Source organism: Sipha flava, unplaced genomic scaffold (assembly GCF_003268045.1).
Source record: "Sipha flava isolate LNK unplaced genomic scaffold, YSA_version1 37_pilon_pilon, whole genome shotgun sequence".
Lineage (NCBI taxonomy): Eukaryota > Metazoa > Arthropoda > Insecta > Hemiptera > Aphididae > Sipha > Sipha flava.
This window is the reverse complement of record NW_020273087.1, coordinates 2,513,880-2,533,876: the sequence shown is the minus strand read 5'-3', so window position 1 is coordinate 2,533,876 and position 19,997 is coordinate 2,513,880. Positions and strand designations below refer to the sequence as shown.

The window sequence follows — 19,997 nt, the reverse complement described above, 5'->3', positions numbered from 1 at the left end:
TGAGTTTTGAACTCAATTTTAATAGTTTGTAATGCTCATAAAAGTTTATGACAAATACGAAAAATTTGATTAAAAAGGTTAAAAAAAAAATCATATCTCTAGTTGATAAAAACAATTTTTTTTCAATAACCTAACCGGTTAATCTACGTTAAACTTATTTAATTATACATCAGATGTTGTTGATCTAAGTCATCTCTGAATGTATTAATTTATACTTTAATATTTTAAAAAACTGTTTTAATTCCGAAAAACATGAGAATATTATCTGAAATACATCAAAATCAGTTTATGTTGAGCCAAAAATGTCATACGATGAAGCATAAATCGCATATCCATATGCCACAAACATTGAAACGCATTTAACAATAGATTAGGCGTAAACGTGCGTATCATTTAGTACACACACATGTTAACGTTTTTATTACGTATACATAATTATTGGTTAATAAACGTACATACAAATGAATAAACATCAAAAAACACTTGAAAACACAAGGGAACAGGTTTATGATACGTTACACCGAGGAAGAAAATTGAAGTTTAATATTTGACCTGTCAACGGCATTATATGTAATAATTAAATTAGCCACCATTATTATACAACTTGAACGTACAATGTTATACAGTTTTATTTGCACGGCAGCAAACAAATTTGAAATTTCTCTCAAATAATATTACTAACAAAATAAATATTTGATACTACTTTTTACAGCTAGAAAGATTTCGGTTAATGTGGACACGTATATTACGCACGTGTTAAATTGCTTATGTACAGATTATAATAGGAAATGAAAAAAATTAATAAAATGCAACCACGTAATACGTGCCCAGCGAAACTTTTAAACTATTAATGAATTTGAAAATAAGAAAAAATTATCTTGTAAGTACCTATACTTTAACGAAAGAGTAAACCACAAAACAATATTTTTATCCTTATATAGATTATAATAGCTATTCCAGACTTCAAGAAACAAAATAACTTGCAAACAATTGCTTTGGGCGGAAAACCTACCATGGCACTGCAATAAACCTAACCTGCAATGTAAACGTCAAAACTAAAACATTAGTATATAAGAAATTAATGTTTACACGCTTATAAACACATAAATTCCTACCCGTTAATGAATTTCATTAGAATGCACGCACGAGCTTGTTGTAAATCGTGTTTTATTGTAAAATAAATAAATACTTCTATATTAATAATTAAAATACTGATATAAATATTTCTATGTGCAGATAACGTCTTCCAAACGTCATCGAAGCAATTATTATTAAAACCACAAAACAACAAAACATATAACAACTGGCATGTGAACGAATCATCAATAAGTTCAAAAACCATATGTATAATTTGCGTTCGTTAATATCTGCTACTATGCAGAGAGTATGATATGGAGAGAAGACACTTTTAACTTTCTGACCATCTAGTCGAAATATTCAATCCTGAGCCCACTAACATCTACAAGCTCATCCAATTCCTATCAGACACACAACTAATAAATAAACTGTAATTGTAATCAATGCAGAATACTCTAAATTCTTCTTTTTTAATGTGTCCCATTTCAAGAGTTTATTTTCTTTTATTTTTTTTATTTTTCCCCCTTTGATTGTTTTGTCTATTTATTATTAGAACCGTTATTGTTAAGTATTTATATATATAATCATGTAAATTTAATATTTCATACAATGGCCATAGTTGCCACGGATAATAAAAAAAAATAAAAAAATACCTGCTATATATTAATCATCCGGATTTTAATTATTTGATACTACGTAATTTATTACAAGTTATTCCGTAAAGCTTAAAACGGGATCGGAGTAATAATCTATTCTATGGACGTAACAACCAAACCTTATTGTATTAAGTAGTTTCCAAGCCTAAATCAAATAAATAAATCCAAAAATTATTGTGCACGTTTGATTATAAAATAAACTATAGAGGACTTGACGAAGAATATGTTTTGTCAAAAAAAGTCAAACCTAAAATTTAGCTGCTCATTTTAAAGTTCTTTGTTATTTGTACTTCTAAAATATTCAGTGATTAACCGTTGATCACTGAACGAAATAATTTATTTCCAACGTTTTTTTTTTTTTTTTAAAAAAATGCGTATGAAAAATAACTGTAGGTAGTTTATGGCAGTACACGCTGCGAAATAGATGTTTGAGATTACAATGAGTACTATTTGACCTTGAGGACACATTCAGTTTTGGGTCATTATACCTACCAGCTAGGTAACGAATAACAATACGTACAAAATGAACAACTGCCACGTGCACAACGACTCAAATAATATTATACGGAAATAATTTTCGATGAGATACGTATTATTTTTTTGTAAATGAAATAATACAAATCTATATAGTCCAACCGTCCTTCAACATGTGTTTAACGCCATTATTCTCACATATTATACTCGTAATAACATTGTTGTATACATGATTCCTTTAGCTGATAACGCATTAAATCGTATAAAAGTCTATTTAGCAGAAAATAATGCGCACATGTTCTATTAATACATGTATGGTATAATCTACTAAATTAATAATAATTGGTCCTCCAATATTATACTCACGTATATAAATCCTGGAAAGGTAGAGGAAACTATTACATATGTAATCTCTGTTTTAAATTTTTAATTTTTTTCCATCTTCAAAACCTAGGTTTTATCTAATTATCTTTTGAACGTTATTTTGAATCTAATAATAAGTACTTGTAAGATATTTCTGCATGATAAATAAACGTGAAATATGATATTCTTAAATCGTTGCAATTTCACATATCTGATTAATTAACATCGTTTTTATTGTAAAATAATTATAATAAAACAAAATTTATTTGAAAGTCAATGAAACCCATGTTAATTAATCAGATTTGTGAAATTATAACAAATAAATTTTTCCTTTGTTTATCTTTAGAGTTCTCATACAAACTAGTATGTCACACCACATCTTTTGATATTGCCGACTCGAGCGTGAAAAACATGCGACAAGCCTGAAATCGATGTTAGACATTGATTCACGTGGACAATTTGCAAGACATATCTTACTGTTATTCATATTTAGATTCGAAATAATGTTCTAAAGGTAATTATATAAAACCCAGGTTTTGAAGATGGAAAAACAAATTCAAAACATTCTTAATTTGACCATACCAGAGAATATACTAGTATCCTCGACCATTACAGGAACACCTTATATGTTTAATAATACATATAAATTACACTATAGCTTGTTAGCACAAAATATAACAATTTATCTTTACCCTGCGCAGGATGTGCAATAAATCAAAATGTAAAAGCACTCATATTTCCATTGGTCAAAATATTCTTTACATTTTTTAGCACGATGACGTGTCTAAAAACAAGTGCGCAAAATAAAACATAGATAATCGTTCAATAATTTCATACACCATATGCACCAAATTATCTCGTTAAATTGTTACAAATATTTAGGTCAACGTGGAGAGGTGGTTTAACAATGATATTTTAATAAAAATTCAATAAGTATCAGAAACTAAAATATATGCTTTCGTACTGCACACTTAAGGATCTTGGCATACATCCCTTTCAAACGTTAACAGTAATGAGTAATACAGTTAAAATTATTAGTATTTTAGATTTTATTGATAATTCATCTTGAAATTTTAAAAATATGAAAAATAATTTAATAAAAAAAATGTAAAATTAAAAACAAACTCTACCGTAATACAGAGAATATAACCACAACACACTTATTATTAATTTTGTATTACATAAAGTGTGTCATACTGCACAAAATGTTAGTCCCTGATGAGTATGCACATTAACACAAATAAGCACAAATAAAATTTGGTGGACCTTGCTGAAATTTCAATCGAATACAAAAATTGGATCGAATAATAAAAGTTTGGTTTCGATATGTACGATCGATTCACAATAACCACGCGGTATCTAATAACGTGGATCACATTATATAACATGGCAATAATGTACATTTAACATAAACTTTAGCGCCACTGTACATAGGACCTACATACATCCGTGAGTATACGAGTGTATAATTATATGTAAATGTAAATTTCGCATAATTTACAGACTAATAACAATTCAAATGAAACGAAAAAAAATTCACGCAATCGCATGAAAAAAAAAGTGATAATACACGGAACTACAGACAATTAATCAAATCGGATGTCCGGCGATTTACATGCATAATTATAATAGGTATTATACACGTTAATATGTAAGATAACAATTATCGGGTATAGGTCATTTATATTTCAGCACGTGATTTGCCGAGCATACGATAACACTACCGATACGCAGATGAAAACTAATTGCATGTGTGCACGGTGATTTTGAACGTGTGCTCGTTTAAAAATGTTTTTTAAGCTCATTTTTGGGAAATGCATTTTTCGTTATACTTGGTTGAACGAAATTTAGCGGTTAGATTCACATATTTTATTTATGCGCATAGATATTTATAATATCAAAATAACCATTTCCTCAAATATCATTTTCATATTCACAAACGAAGTAGGTAGTAAAGACCTGCAAGGACCAGGCCGGCCCAACCCGGTCCTCAAAAAGCCGGGCCCGTACTGAAACTGGACCGCACCGGTTAATGAAAATAATGAAAATAATGAGGGCTAGATCGGACTTTCGTTTTCGTAAAAATTTTCAAGCCGGGCCAAGCTAGGCTTTTTTGGTAAAACTTTTCGGACCCGATCGGGCTTAAGGACTTTTACATCTGGCCGCGCTTGGACATAAGATTTTTTTTGTATGACAAATAATTGTTATTGAAAATAAAAATGATAAATTCTCATTACGACGTAGAAATAACCATGAATATTATGTAATTCGTGGAACGTGGGTACTGAGTACTGGGTGTAATAAAGTTATTTATATATAATTTATAAATCTATTTATAATCTAACCTACCGTACACGTCAAATCAAATAAGAAATTTGTGCAGCATTTTAAGGTACGTTTCATATTAGGTCAGTGCTGGAATCAATTACAAATGTGTATAAAATATTTCAAATATTGAAACATTCAAAAACAAAACTGTATTGGAATTAAACATTGATATAATTTACTATAAACGGTTGTACACATCTTCTCGGGTTAGGAAATATTATAGCAATTGTTTTTAAATACATTCCACGAAGTGATAAATTTAGCGCAGAATTATAACTGTAATAAAATAATTGTTAAACGGAAAACACAACTGTAATCGGATTCGTTTACGAAATAACAACTACGTGCGTATTTTTATTTACGTGACAGGTTCAACGACATTATATTTTACGTTTACCGTGTCGACGAACGAATTAAAACATATAACTACACTCCATTTATAAAGAAAAATGAACCAACTATAATAATCCGAAACAGTTAACGCGGGGATAAGAAAAGAAATTGATCGAAACAATCAGGTATTTCGTTGGAATGGATTTAACAGAAGATACGTATCACGTTTACCGGAATTTTTGAAACGACAAAAAAAAATGTCTAAAAACTTCGAGTACGCAGAGTACGCAGAAGTGACAAAAAACCTATAAAAAACGTGTAACGTACATTTTGGTCGTAAGTTCAAGACAGTGGCATACCTGTGAAACATTTTTTTTGGGGGGGGGGGGGAAGAAAGCATAAATTAATTGCACAATTTTTTATGGTTATAATATAATCTGAAACTTTATTATAAATTATTACTAAATACTTAAAACTCATGTTGATCACTTGATATCAATGATAACCATATTATAAAATAGTGACTATACGTGACCATCACTCCTAATCTCAATTCAGTCGAATATTGATATTTTATATTACATTGATAAGTGATATCAAAAACTTTTGATATCAAACACGATTATAATCAGTGAAAATTAAAAATATTTATAATTTACATTATTTAAGCTTTTTACAATTGATTTGCATTATGGCATCAAAAAATGTCTCGGGGGAGGGGGGCAAATGCCCTTGTTGCCCCCCCCCCCACACACACACACACACACACACATACACACGCAGTTACGCCACTGATTCAAGACGTCGCAGAGCCGATAGACGTGTGGTGCGCCCACACAGTCGGAATCCGCAGCGCACGTGTCGCCAATAGACCGTATAAATAACCTCTCCGTCTCGGAGGCACTGGCAGCTGCGGGGGCCGCGGCAGCGTGTGCGATGGTTTATTATTTTCCACCTCTCCGTTCGCCCGGCCAGTCGCACACCCGAGCAACACGTGGTCTCGTTGCACAGGTGAACAGAGACGCATTCGAAAATATCAACGCGCACCCGTTCGCAATGTCTGCCCGCCGCCGCAGAGAAATATGTCTGTCGGTGTTTCCCCGTGGCCGCAGGATCATCGAACCGTCCGCGCGTAGACGTTCTCCGACGCGCAGCGTGTTTCAAATGACGATCGTGTACCGTCGACAGGACACGTTTAAAACATTAATAAATAAACCGCGTTGACGGGCGGCAATGTGTACGTATACTCGAACGGTAACACGAGCGGTTCTCGTGTGCAACTAATAAGTTGCACGCTGTACGAACATAATTTGCAACGTAGCAGATTACGATTATGATAACGGTAATGGTAAAAATCACACCTGCACCGTAACAATGTATAACATCATTGGGATTGGACGTTCTCCAAAGTATCCGTTTCCAATTGCAATCGTATATGAATTCGTTCGAGAATCCCCTCGGCCAGCGAACGTATCCCGTTTAACACCGCCACGTACGGTCTAATGAAAAATCAACTGCGATCATCTTAAGCCGTGTGCGTACACGCATAATTCTCGAACATATTTCTACTTGTTACGGCACACTTCACCCTCAACCCGGATAAGAATAAATTCCTCTCGCCGCACCATTTCCACCTGCAATTTATACGTCTAAAACAACACCGTTGCGTAACGCGAACGGACTGAGTACAGTTTAGATCTTATGACGACATAAAGTATCCGCACGGATTTACATTTCAATTTTAAACAAAATGAATAAACATTAAACATTTAACAATTTGTACAATTGTTATAATTCTATTCTGCATACATTATGTTTCATTATAAATCAAAATCAACACATTCAACCTACTCGTATTAATTACGCACAAAATATTATCGTATTATATTTATATTCATACGTCAAATTACTTCTATTCCTTAATTTTTGTTAAACATAAACCTCTCCGTATGGACCTTAATATTGAAACTATTAACATTACAGTAAGAATTCGTAAGAAAGAAAATCTCATTTCAGATTCTTCTACAAATCAAATCCATCAATTGGAAGCTAATCGTATTTCCTGCCATTCACCACAGATAATCATTATTAATAAACTTAATTATTTATTAACACACTTGATTCGTAAATAATTAAGTAGCTCATAATCTTACGGCTAGTCTTAAGGTTTTGAAAATATTATAAAAGCATAATATTTTTTTAATACTGTCAACTGTTATAGATTTTTTACCAACGCGAGTAATTAAAGTTAGTAATCAATATATAATTTAAATTTATATTCACATACGCATAATAATATACTATTTGAAAACTGCTTGTTGTTGTAGTTACTATTATCATAATATTTTTAGTACTTTAGTATCATACTTATTTACTTACATTATGAACCAAATTATTATTATTGTAATGCAGCGTACAAAAATTGTCAGGTAAGATTATTGACATTATGGTCAATTAACTTTTTAATAGTATGTTTAAATAAGATAAAACAAATTTCGTACATTTATTTAAATGTATAACATTTGTAATCAACATAATTACAATTTTCGACAACTATTAAATATTTCAGAGTAGTAATTGAGTTATAATTATAATACAAAATCTTTCATTTTTATTTATTAAATATTAAAAAAAAAAAAAAACTCACCATTAATACAAAAACTGATTTACTCGTATTTCAGATAAATTATTTTGAGTAAAGTAATAATTTAATTTAGTAACAAATAAAAAGAAAAGCAATTAAATTCATTTAATTGAAAAATAAAGTTCAATCCAACAAGATTTTATTAGAATAACATTGTGTAAAAATGTAAGATACTCAGCTTATATGCTGCTTAAATTGAATAATATTACTTTTTTCTGTAAATAATTTAAGAATAGAACACAAATCATAGAGTAAACTTGGTTATGAATAGGAACATTGATATGCAAACTATTTCATCAATCACTGATATAACTAACACATTAAATTTCAAAAAAAAATGTTCATAGAATAAACTGTTCAGTATGAATTTAACACGCCGAAGTAGAACATCATAACGTTAAAAAATATGAGTACTATTTACAAATCTAAAAATTGTATTTTTTAAGTAATATGTAATGAATTCAGTCCGATGATTAATCGATAAAGCATAAGAACTACATCACATGATAACCAATTATCACACTCAATGTATATTCCAGGATAAATTATACATACAATACGTAAATAAATGGAAACCTAATCCATATCAAAATTATAATTCACAATAGTTTGTTATGAAATAATTTTTAAATATCATAAATTAGTTATTTTCAAATAAGATTTGATTAAAATAGTAAACTAGATTACGTACTTAGCAATGATATTACGTGTGATTTGTTAATTTTACGCAGCTTTACTGAATAAAACTAATACCTATTGCTGATTATATTCTTCGTACCGAGAAAATCCTTACCTACTTAGGTAGATCTGTTTCATTAGATAAGTGGAAAAAATGCAAATTTTTTTTTAGTAAAAATCAGAAAATATTATTTTTAATTTAAAAAAAAAAACTACTAAAAAATTAGCTGATAGAATAAAATATAGTGTAAAATTAAATTCTTATACATAACATTACTAAATAATATTTATCAATCGAATAATTTGTAAATTGAAATTTTATCTTTACAGTCGAATTGCAATGTTTATAAAATACAATGTTCATATGCATAAGTTGTTTAGGTAAATATTTATTAAATGAAGGTTAAATGTCTTAATTTGATTTTTTTGTAAATCACATAAATTAAATTAATTAATATCCGTGTTGCTGTGTCGTAAATTTTTCTTATTAAACAATTGTTTACTAAGAATGTATGTTAACATATACATATTAAATATATAGTTTAAATACATTACAATTTGAACTAAAGTATAAATGTATTATTATATTTTATTGGATTAATTCAGAATTTATTTTTAATATTTTTGTATCTTATCATAACATTTTGTCAAAAAAAAGCACTTGTTAGATAAAACGTTATATACATTTTTTTTTTTTTAAATAAATTATTAATTAAATGTAGTACTTTATAAGCAGGAACACACACTTATATTTTAATACACTGTAATATAATTAATGATAAAATTAACACTGATAAAAGATACATATATTTACTACACATGTATGCATATTTACAAGTTCAAATAGTATTGGTATATCAAGTTTACCAAACACCAACATGATTTATCAAGTAAAGTGTTACATAAACATTGAAATACGTCAACTTCAATAAGTGTATTATAATATGATGAAAAATCTTATATAAGTTTCATTTTTTACATTGGATTGTAAGCTTTTTTTTGTGATATTAAGTGTAATGATTATACATCAATTTTCTGTTAAATAATTTAGTTGTGTCATCAAACAACTGTTGTGGTTTTAATATTTTTGTTTTAATTCCTGATTTTGAACTATAATAACCCAGGAGACAAGACAATTAACTACGCATATTTATACGCACTTCTGTGACAAATTAAATAAATAATATTGAATAGAGAAATCATAAATCAAATGTATATCTATTTTATTATACAATGATTTATATCAAATAGAACTTAAAATAATTCTGAAGGAAAAATAACAGATGAGTAATCATTATTGACATAAAAAACTAAATGCGATAAGTACGTTTTTCTCGCTTGTATTATGCAATAACCTATTACGTCTAATTTTTATTTTATTTTATACAACATTTAGCTCGAGACAAATATGTATTTACTTAGGTGGACAAGTTTGATACATTTTTGATAAAATATAAATCTTGAGTCACATATAGCTCTACAAGTGGTGACGGCAAAAAAATTGTTAAAAGATAATTATATTATTATAATGGGAATTAATTTTTATCTTTAAAAACAAAATACTCTATTGAGTTTTATAAACTAAACCCGTCGTATTTTCATATAATCATTAATGATTTTTTTCAACTTTTTAAACCTACTTAAGAAATATGCAACAGATGAAAATCATTAAGTTAATAAATAGCTAAAACCATCCATAATCATCTATCATCGTAGACTATCGGTCAAACATGAAATGCATATATTATTATTCTAATACATAAATTATGCATAGGCAATATTATTCATGCATGTGTCTAAACTCTAAAATTCCCGATATAAGGCCTATCAAATGGGAAGATTTCGAACCACTACCTACGTCGTTTCACTCTGTTACAACTTACAATCAAAAATTCAAGTATAGAAAACCAGTTTTTCGACATTCATGAAAACGCGCTGCATCTCACTAAGAGTTTTTTCAGTTTTTTCGGCACACAGCATTTTATAACTGTAGTTTATGTAAATTATAACAATACAAAAAGTATATATTCATTTCTATACGAATACGTATTATACGTATACATATATAGCTTATTTGAGTTTGGGTACAATACATAAAAAAATAAATGAATAAATTCTCTAAGGTATGTCCAATGTATTGCACGCGTACAATGCGCGAACATATACTATAATAAGTGTAAGGTCAAATGGCATTCACCCACGTGGTAACTATCTAGACGGCCGTTGTTTTGGCCGAACATCAATATTTACGCAGCAGAAAGAGGAAAACATATAATGTTATGTGTAAATGTACTGCAGGCATCGCACATTACATTTTGTAATCGTAATTAAACTATGGGTTTATTTTCCATATATTTAATACATTAATACATATACACATATTCAATACACGATCATGGACCTACGATCCAAATGTAATAAGAGCTAATGAATAACTTACACTGAATTAATTATGCGAGTACTTACACGCTGTAACGAGTTACTTATTATTCTACTAAGTACTTCATTACATAATATTATGATTTTACGATAGGCCGTACACGAATTTATTTTTTTATCTCATTAGATCTTTATTAGGGTTAACATACGTATAGTAATAAAATAAAATACCTACTGAAGTATTGTACGATTGCTAATCCAAGAAATCTTTTCCTAATCTCAAACAAATAGTACCTCCATATCATCTCGTAGTAAATCGTATCCTCTGTGTCTATTCCTGTCGTTCATTTAGATTTTTTAAATAATTTAAGGGCGTATTTGAGGGGGGAAGGGGGCATTCACCCCCATGGCTCGTATTTTTTTTGAATACAATACATTGATTTATTTTAAAAAATGTAATGTAAAAATAATTAAGAATATAAATTACTAGTCTATCATTATAATATGTTATCATTATAAAAGAAACATGAGCTGAAGGTAATGAACTGTAAATTATTTTTAAGTTTGTATTAAAGAAAAATTAGTTTCTCCCCCCCTCCATGGCTTCAACTCAAATACGCCCTTGAAACCCTTCCACTTATTTTCATGTTTACATTTAATGCTGCATTTAATTCTCGAGCGTAGCAAATTAATTCAAACGTATACACTTAAACTTATAAACCTTTGTAATTTCTAAATTTATATTATCTACATAAAATTGTATGTAACATCGAATCATTAAAACTATTAACTATAGAAAATTATAAAAAAAAAATAAAAAAATAATTTACAGGTGATAGTGTATTCTCATTATTCTAGAATAAATAAAATATTTCCGAACAGTACCAAAAATAAATATATTCCTATGATTTATAGGTAACACTCTATGCATATGGAATATTTATTATAAAAATATTATACAACATCGCAAATTCAACTCTTAACTTTTGGCAACCAACAAGTTGCAAAAAATCTTGCGAAAAATTGAATATTTAAATAAAAAATACATTATGTTTTATGAACATTAAAAAATGTTTTTGTTGTATATATATAATATTACATAAATATTAACTTAAAAAATATATGGTCAACATTATTGAAGTTCGTAATCTAATAAATTAATGTACAGTATTTAAAATGTTCAACTACGGTTGTGTAGTTGGTATGTACACAAATTATGTAAAACATAAAATAGTTGGCTTCTTGTGTCTCATTGTTAAAATTCAATAAAGACATCATCTACGCATTATACATATACATTATTTTTTTTTAAAATCCTTTATGATTTTTGTATAACTATGTATTTATGGATCATCAAGTAAATATATTTGAATTTGTATTTTAATACATATTACGAAATCTACTTCGTCAATAAATACAAGACACAATAGCACAAAGATAACCTTTATTCTTGGTATTTCGTATATGGAATGATCATTGTTGTAAAGAGACAAATTCAACCACTAGGCAGTAGACAAAGTATAATAAAAATAAATGTAGCCAAAATGAAAGGCATAGTTTCATGTCCACGTATCATTATAACGTAGGATCATCAATGAATACAACGTATTTGGAAAAATTAAAATTATTTGTATGATCACTGCGTATTTACTGAAAATTAAATAAAATCTTTGATTCCAAATATTTTTACCAAACAACTTTAGGAAGAATTTAGGAAGAATCGCCCAAACAAAAACTCGCATCAGTTTATAGCCACGTAAAAATTATAATGTGGGCCGCTGTTTCAGATAAAAAAGTATTTGATATCGTATTTTTATTCCTGTGTAATAAATCAAATCATATATGCAATAAGTACAAGTCGTAAATCTTTAATCCTGAAAATTAATTTCCACTGCTTTTTTTCCTATAAAACCAGAGAATAAACTAAGAAGAGTAAGAACAATAAAACAAATCGGAAATCAATATATAAATAGATAAATGATAACGTAAATGTAATAGTTTTTAAAACCGATTATTTTAAGTTATTACGTATTTTAAAGATATCATTGCCGATAATCGGTCCCGAAAATTAAAATTTTTGTTAACAATAAATAGCTACTTAAATAGTCAATATAATATTATGACAGTTAATTTAGAAAAAAATCAGACGATGAACTGTTATATAGTAATTTACAATGAACGATCATTATTAATGTTTCAAAAGTATTTTTCATCGAAACTAAATCAAACGTAACAATAATAATATATAACTGTTTAAATTATCGGGTACTTAATTGACCGATTAGTAAACATAATTAAATAAATTATATAAGCGCAAGCAGTAGTCGGTAGAAACGAAAAATGTTTAGATCATAAAAAAATATTTACATGTAGGTACTACACGTTGAAATATTGTACTATGAAATGATTTAAAATCAAAACCATAAAATTTTATAATTAAATTGGATGCAAGTATGCGATTTTCGATTTATTATTATAGTAATACTGAAATTGAGATTCCATCACATAAGTCGAAAATTACAAAATTTCACCGATAAATATCAGAGTTGAACTATCTAATGCATAATCAATTGAATCTACGCTACAATTACACATCTCAAAATTGACATCATACGTTTGAAAGTACATTACTGAAGAAACGGATGCATTTCAATGATACCAAATATGTTGATTAGAATTTAAATCAACAATTATTTATAAACCTATAAGAAATAACGAATATTTATTATAATTTGAAACTTAAAATCTAACCTGTTGTGGTTATTATTATAAAACATTACAGTAACCTGAAATTACTGAATATAAAAAAATAGAAAAAAATAAAAATAATTCAAAACAAACCTAGAACGCAATGCACTACACTGACTGCGTCACAATCGTATTTAATGGGAAAATGTTGGTTATCGGTCGTTTATCAAACGGAAAGTCGGTGAAGATCTAGACGATTGGGACGATAGCACCTTGATGTAATACCATTAAACGAACTAGTATTTATCGAGTTTTCGATATTAAAACCTAACAGCAGTATACAAGTATGCAATAACTAAAACATACTCGAACGGCATCAATTAAATCTGATAACAATTATTATAATGATTCGCCATCGCGCCGATGAAAAATAAAAAAAACTAATGCTTTAACTTAAATGCGCTTCGGCGAATCATCACGCGATTCAATTGATTATTGACGGACATGAAATATTGATATTACTAAATTATTGTTATTTGCTCATCATACACGGGAAATGCGGATTTGAACTCGATGCCAATGATAACCTGTGCCCAACGTAGTACACAACGTATTACAATCAATGGCGGTACGTATGTGTGTAGAAAGCTTCAAGACGTGATTATTTGCCCGTGATTCATCACTAAAGCAATGAGTGCAACGTGCACACGAGGAAGAATAACACTAACATATGCGTATATAACTGGCAGTGTTAAGTTCCGCGTTTTACAAACATTCGGTGTTCGAAAATTCTTACGATAACCAACAGGACGCAAGAGACAGCACACAAAATAGATAATACGTACAATATTGTTTTTGACTGTATGAGAATTAACAATGACACGATTGATTACACTAATAACCTACTTAGTGTTTATCCGGCCAACCATTTTACGTATAGTGAGAATGTAACATTATGTTAACATTAGTGATTTTTTTTACTATAATCAGACTCTGATTATCAGAGGCTATTTGAACATTTACATTTTATCGGGGCAGATTAATTTGTACAACACACCTGTCCCGAAAAAATGTCTAGCTTCGCTCCACTTATAACTGCTTTAACGTTAAAACGTTGCTTATGTATCACTGAATATGTTCATAGATGTACTGGTGTACTCACTAAATTTTAATTTATTTAACCAAGATGTACCTAACAAATGTTTCTAGCGGGACACCGCCCCGGTAAAAGGTGCTTACGAGTGCCTCTAGTATATCAAAGGTTACAGAGCGTATTGCATTTTGAAGAATTCGTCACTTTATACTTTACAGGTAAAAATCTATTGACTATTGAACAATTTGTATGAACAAAGTTTTTAAGTTAAAATTTTAATTTACTGAATTGTGACAATAAGAGTTGAATATAATTCCATATACGATAACGAGTGAAAATAGAGGATTAAGGAAAATAAGTCGTGAAATAATTTTAAGACTGGCACATCAGGTAGCACATATCGACGTGACGGCATATAAATCAATGTTGCGTCATTTTTATTATTGTTTCGACAGGAGGGTTAGGTGAAATTACGTTAGCTCCAGATTTGGGGTTGTTGTATTGCACGTGTACCTATCGTGGTGGCCGTGCGGTGGAGAAGGGGTTGGTTTTAAGAGTTTCATGCCGTCATTATTGCCACCACCATGATTTATTTTTACCGAGTACGTCCGTCCCAATAAACGCACGTCACCCTAACGGATTTGACCAGCTCTGATACACAATGCTGTCTGCGATGTATATAGTAATACGCGTAAAAGTATTATACAATCGGCGCCAGTAAAAAAAAAAAAAAAAATAACAATAAGAACAGACCGTTTTTTTGCACACGAAAAAATAAATATGCTAGCTTTACGTATTGCACCGCTTATAGTAATAATATTAAAATAAAACAAGTATTTTTTTCGTCTATACATGCTAGCTTTAAGCAAACAGTTAAGAGAAACGTACGATTTCTCGTCATACAGGTGTACTAATCAATTTTTATGTTAACGAATAGTATTAGTTATCTTTATTGTCATCATAAAATAACATGAAAATAGTACAATGCTCGTGGTACTTTACACAATGACGCTGCTCCAAAATGATTACTTCACAACTGGGATCGCAGCGAGCACGAATTATAGAAATAAAAAATATAATTATAACTAAATTAATGTAAATATTAATTAAAGGATTTGTATGTATATATATGTATATACATTATATTCGTATATGTTTTTTATACATCTAAAATTAAGTGTTAAAGTATACCTGCAAATAATAAAATTTCTATATATTGTATTGTATATTATACATAAATATATTAGATTACTTACGTACCTTAATTAAATAGAGATAATTTAATAATTTATGTACATACATCGTTTTATGTTTATGTGTTTTATAAGCAAATTGGTATTAATACTGAACAGTTTACATAAATTAATACATTTTCTTGGTATAATATTTCCTATCGAAAAATGTACCGGGCTTACAGGTAAATACAGTATATATGTTCAAATTTGCACGTACCTACCTGTAGTTTGGGACAAGTTGTAAAATAAATTACGAGGTGGTACGATAAACAACCTACGAATTTACGGTAAAAACTGTTTAAGAAAACGGCATATAGAAAAAAAAACACATATACACACAAACACAATCGTTGTATACGGCTAATGCCAAACTACTGGAACCTTATGCCGACAGGTGGGAAAAAGTCTGATGAATGAAAACGATATCACACGGACGTTAGCGGATATTTTTCGTGAAATATTGAAGAGAATTTTTACGTCATTGCGGCTTATACTTCTCAAAAATAATATATTACATGTTAAACATTCGAACATTCATATCGTTTTCCATTTGATGTTTTATTCGAAATGTTTTCATAAATTCAATCGTATATGTGTGTGTGTATTTGTCAAGAGAACGGGGTCATAAGGAATTATTAATTTTTTTAAACTTGTGATATTTTACACATACGTATATTTTTAAATTAAACGTTAAGGAAATATATGATTTATTTATTTATTATTTTGTAATTTTTTTTAAACTTATTAATCAGTGTAATAAATGTTAACCCTACCCCCACCAAAGATTTCCATAAACGGACGCTCGTTTGCTAGTATCATAAAGAAAATCGATACAAACGTATTCGTCTGCGTTTCGTAAGGGTATCGTAATCCCACGTGGCCACAAAATATTCATAATTTCACGTCATACACGTGTGGAATTCTTAATAATCAACTAAATAACAAATTTTTTTCATTCAATACCATTTTCAAAATAACAACGTATTATCCGGTATCGTATATGTCTTAGAAGGTATAAATGATTATACATGTACAATTCAAAGAGAATAAAAATATGATGTGGTCATATTGTGGTCAGCAAAAAAATCTTAATAATACACACCCCATAACGTGTATAAATGTAAGAGTTTTCGTCTAATCAGAAAACACAAAGCGTTTATTGATTTTAAGCTATCGCGAACATATAGGTTTTTAAATAATTAAGCGCAGTCGATGAATAAATAAAGTTATGGTACGTATCATTGGAAATATAGTGGTAGGTATTGTGAGTTACGACGTTTGTGTAGCGTATTGTAGGAAACAGAGTATTGACGCGTGAATGGGGATACCCACGTGTACGTTTTACGGACACACACGCGCATCCACCCCCTTACCGATATTCGTTCACGACGTTCAGCGTACGGATCATAGGATTCGCTAAAAACTAATATCACTGACTAACGAACATTTGATTGTGAATAAAAAATTAAAAAATTTAAGAAATAATAAAAAAAAAAAAATTATTATAAACCAAGAGTGAACGTCATAATAAATTTAAACGGTGTGTGTGTGTGTGTGTGCGCGCGTTTGTTAATGTACCTGAACGGAGTTGTTCTTTCCGTGTTGCGTTCCCGTCGTATTCGTTGAGTTGACCGATTCGTCGTGACTACGCGCGATGCCCCTGCTCGTCGGAAAAGATGTTCAACATGAACGCGAGATCGAACTGCTCTCCGCGACAACACTGCAATGTCGCACGCGATATGACATGTACCGTCGGACCGCGGATCCGTTGGTGGTGCGGTGTGCGGGAAAACGATTATAAAAAAAAAAAAAAACCACGTGTACACCGCTGGCGCGTGTGTGCGTGTGGGTGGCCGGGTGGAGTGGGGGGATCGAAAAAATAAATACGCGATTGTTTATTATGGGAATGCCGATGGAATGGCCGGCGGCAGCGGACGAGAGAGTGATTGAGAGAAAGAGAACGCGGGATGATACGAGTAAGGCAGAGCGATACAGGGCCCGACGGTGACGACGTGCCGGTACACGTTCGAATGCGAAACGGTTCACACGCGCGCACGATATTATAACCTCCTCTAAGCGACGACGACGCCGCTGGAAATAGAAGCGGCGGCGCGGTCGTTTCACGCACTTTAGAGCCCCTGGTTTCGCCGTGTACACGCTCGCGTGGTTTACGGGAATTATTCGCTCCGCGGTGCTATAGTAGTAGTAGTAGTAGTAGTAGTAACAGTAGTAGTAGTAGTATTAGCACGCGAGCAGTGCCGATGCGCGCGCAACGCAGTGCTGCTACCCGCGGCCGCGAGAAACGTGAATCGTGACCACCACCACCACCACCACACCGTCGTCGTAGCCGCGGCCGCGGGGCGCGAATCGTATATCCTCCGTATCGATTTTTTCGCCGCGGAAATCCACCATCGGCTTTTCGCACGGGAAATCGCCGGCCACGTGTTCGCGTGGACACGCCGCCGTGCGGTGCGATCCGAACGTGTTGGTCGCGACGGGCACGTGCGCGTTATCCCGACGTAGTTTATCGAACGGAAACGTACCTAATCATTACAATAGCGCAATTATAACCGTTATTATTATCGTTTGCGGCTCGGACTAATTACGTAATATCGTAATTGTACGATACGCGCACGAACGTTGGGATCGCCGAATCGTGCGCGCGCGTTAACAGAACCGGTTGGACGTTTGCGAAAACCCAAAAGTGTCGGGGATTTTTTTTTCCCCTTCTTCCCCCTCGCATGATTCCGCAGGAAATCTATATCATTTAAGGCTCAATATCGATTCGCGTTGTATTTGAGAACCCATAACCATGCGCATCGTCGCACGAGAGGAAAACAATACTGTCCGTGAAAATTATACTTATTATCCGACCACACGCGGTTTTGATTACGTGCAATTCCGTCGATTCTGAACGAAAGTCTCAGGGGCGATTGAATTGCGAACGTTTAATTAATCGTATGGAAACTATGAATTTAATAAACGCAGACGACCGCACAGTGTAATACAATTATGATAACATACTACCGCATTTGAAACGCTATTATTGTCTCAATAAAAAAAGGTACATAATATATAATAACCGTATAGTTTGTTATGACCCGGAATACACGAACCCAATGTTGATATTTAAAACGATAATCCAACTTGCAACTGCATACGGCACTGTTAGACGCGACTCGATGTGATACTATAAAAAATATCGTACGCACAAATACTGTACTGTACCGTCCAGACAGGATAGTTATAAAGATATATTCACAGAACTTTGTTACCGATAACAGACTGCGGTAGAACGTAATAAATAATAATAATCGTTTAGCTTTAAAAAAAAAAAAAATAAACAATTGACTAGGCGATTTTCATGAGAAATATATGCCATTTATTCTTTTTACTTTTTACTGTGAAGCGTCTGAGATTTCTATATGTTTATGAATCAATCGTCAATCATCATAACAAAATAAACCACAATTCATATTTCTCCTGAACACTAAAGTCATTATGTCTTATCGCGTCCATTGAATGTGAATTATTCGCAAATAATTATTAATTTAACAATGGTGTTGATTCTTAAATTATGATAATTACATTATCAGCAATAATACTTTTAACACTGCAAATTTATACTAGATGCAAATACAGCACTTTTTTATTCGGTACAGTACTAATTATTTATTTATAGTTTCTAAAATATATAGTTTCCGCATAATATCTAAAAAAATAGTTAAAACATTTTAATAAACACCTATTTATAAAAATATAATTTAACGCATTCAGAAATCGATTTAATTATTATAGCATTATAATTAAGCATACCACTTATGGATCTGATTTTATTTACATATTTTGTAAACTGTTTAAATTAATTTATATTTGGACAATAGCTTATGCTTACAAATTAATTTAAATTGGCATCATTTTACTATTAGTTTAATAACACGTATGGGGTCGTCAAATATGATATCATTAACTTCAATCAAAACATTTATTTTAACTTTGAATCTATTAAAGATACTTATAAAATGAAAATCGTTTTTATAAATTACTAT

At 30.7% G+C, this 19,997-nt stretch overlaps 2 protein-coding genes across 5 annotated transcripts in view; one reads left to right on the top strand and one right to left on the bottom strand.

The window, feature by feature from the left end:
* The window catches only part of LOC112688113 (proton-coupled amino acid transporter-like protein pathetic), a 41,993-nt gene extending 23,943 nt beyond the window's left edge, over window positions 1–18,050 (bottom strand). The window contains exon 1 of the mRNA XM_025561142.1: window positions 17,527–18,050. The gene's annotated coding sequence lies outside the window, so the exon portion shown is untranslated. The remainder of the gene's footprint in view (window positions 1–17,526) is intronic.
* LOC112688115 overlaps window positions 1–19,997 on the top strand; it is a 56,471-nt gene that overhangs the window by 10,353 nt on the left and 26,121 nt on the right. The window contains exon 2 of one of the 4 annotated variants that reach the window (XR_003149047.1): window positions 1,237–1,592. The exons of the other annotated variants lie outside the window; for them this stretch is intronic. The gene's annotated coding sequence lies outside the window, so the exon portion shown is untranslated. Of the gene's footprint in view, window positions 1–1,236; window positions 1,593–19,997 lie in introns of those variants that run through there. 4 annotated transcript variants of the gene reach the window in all.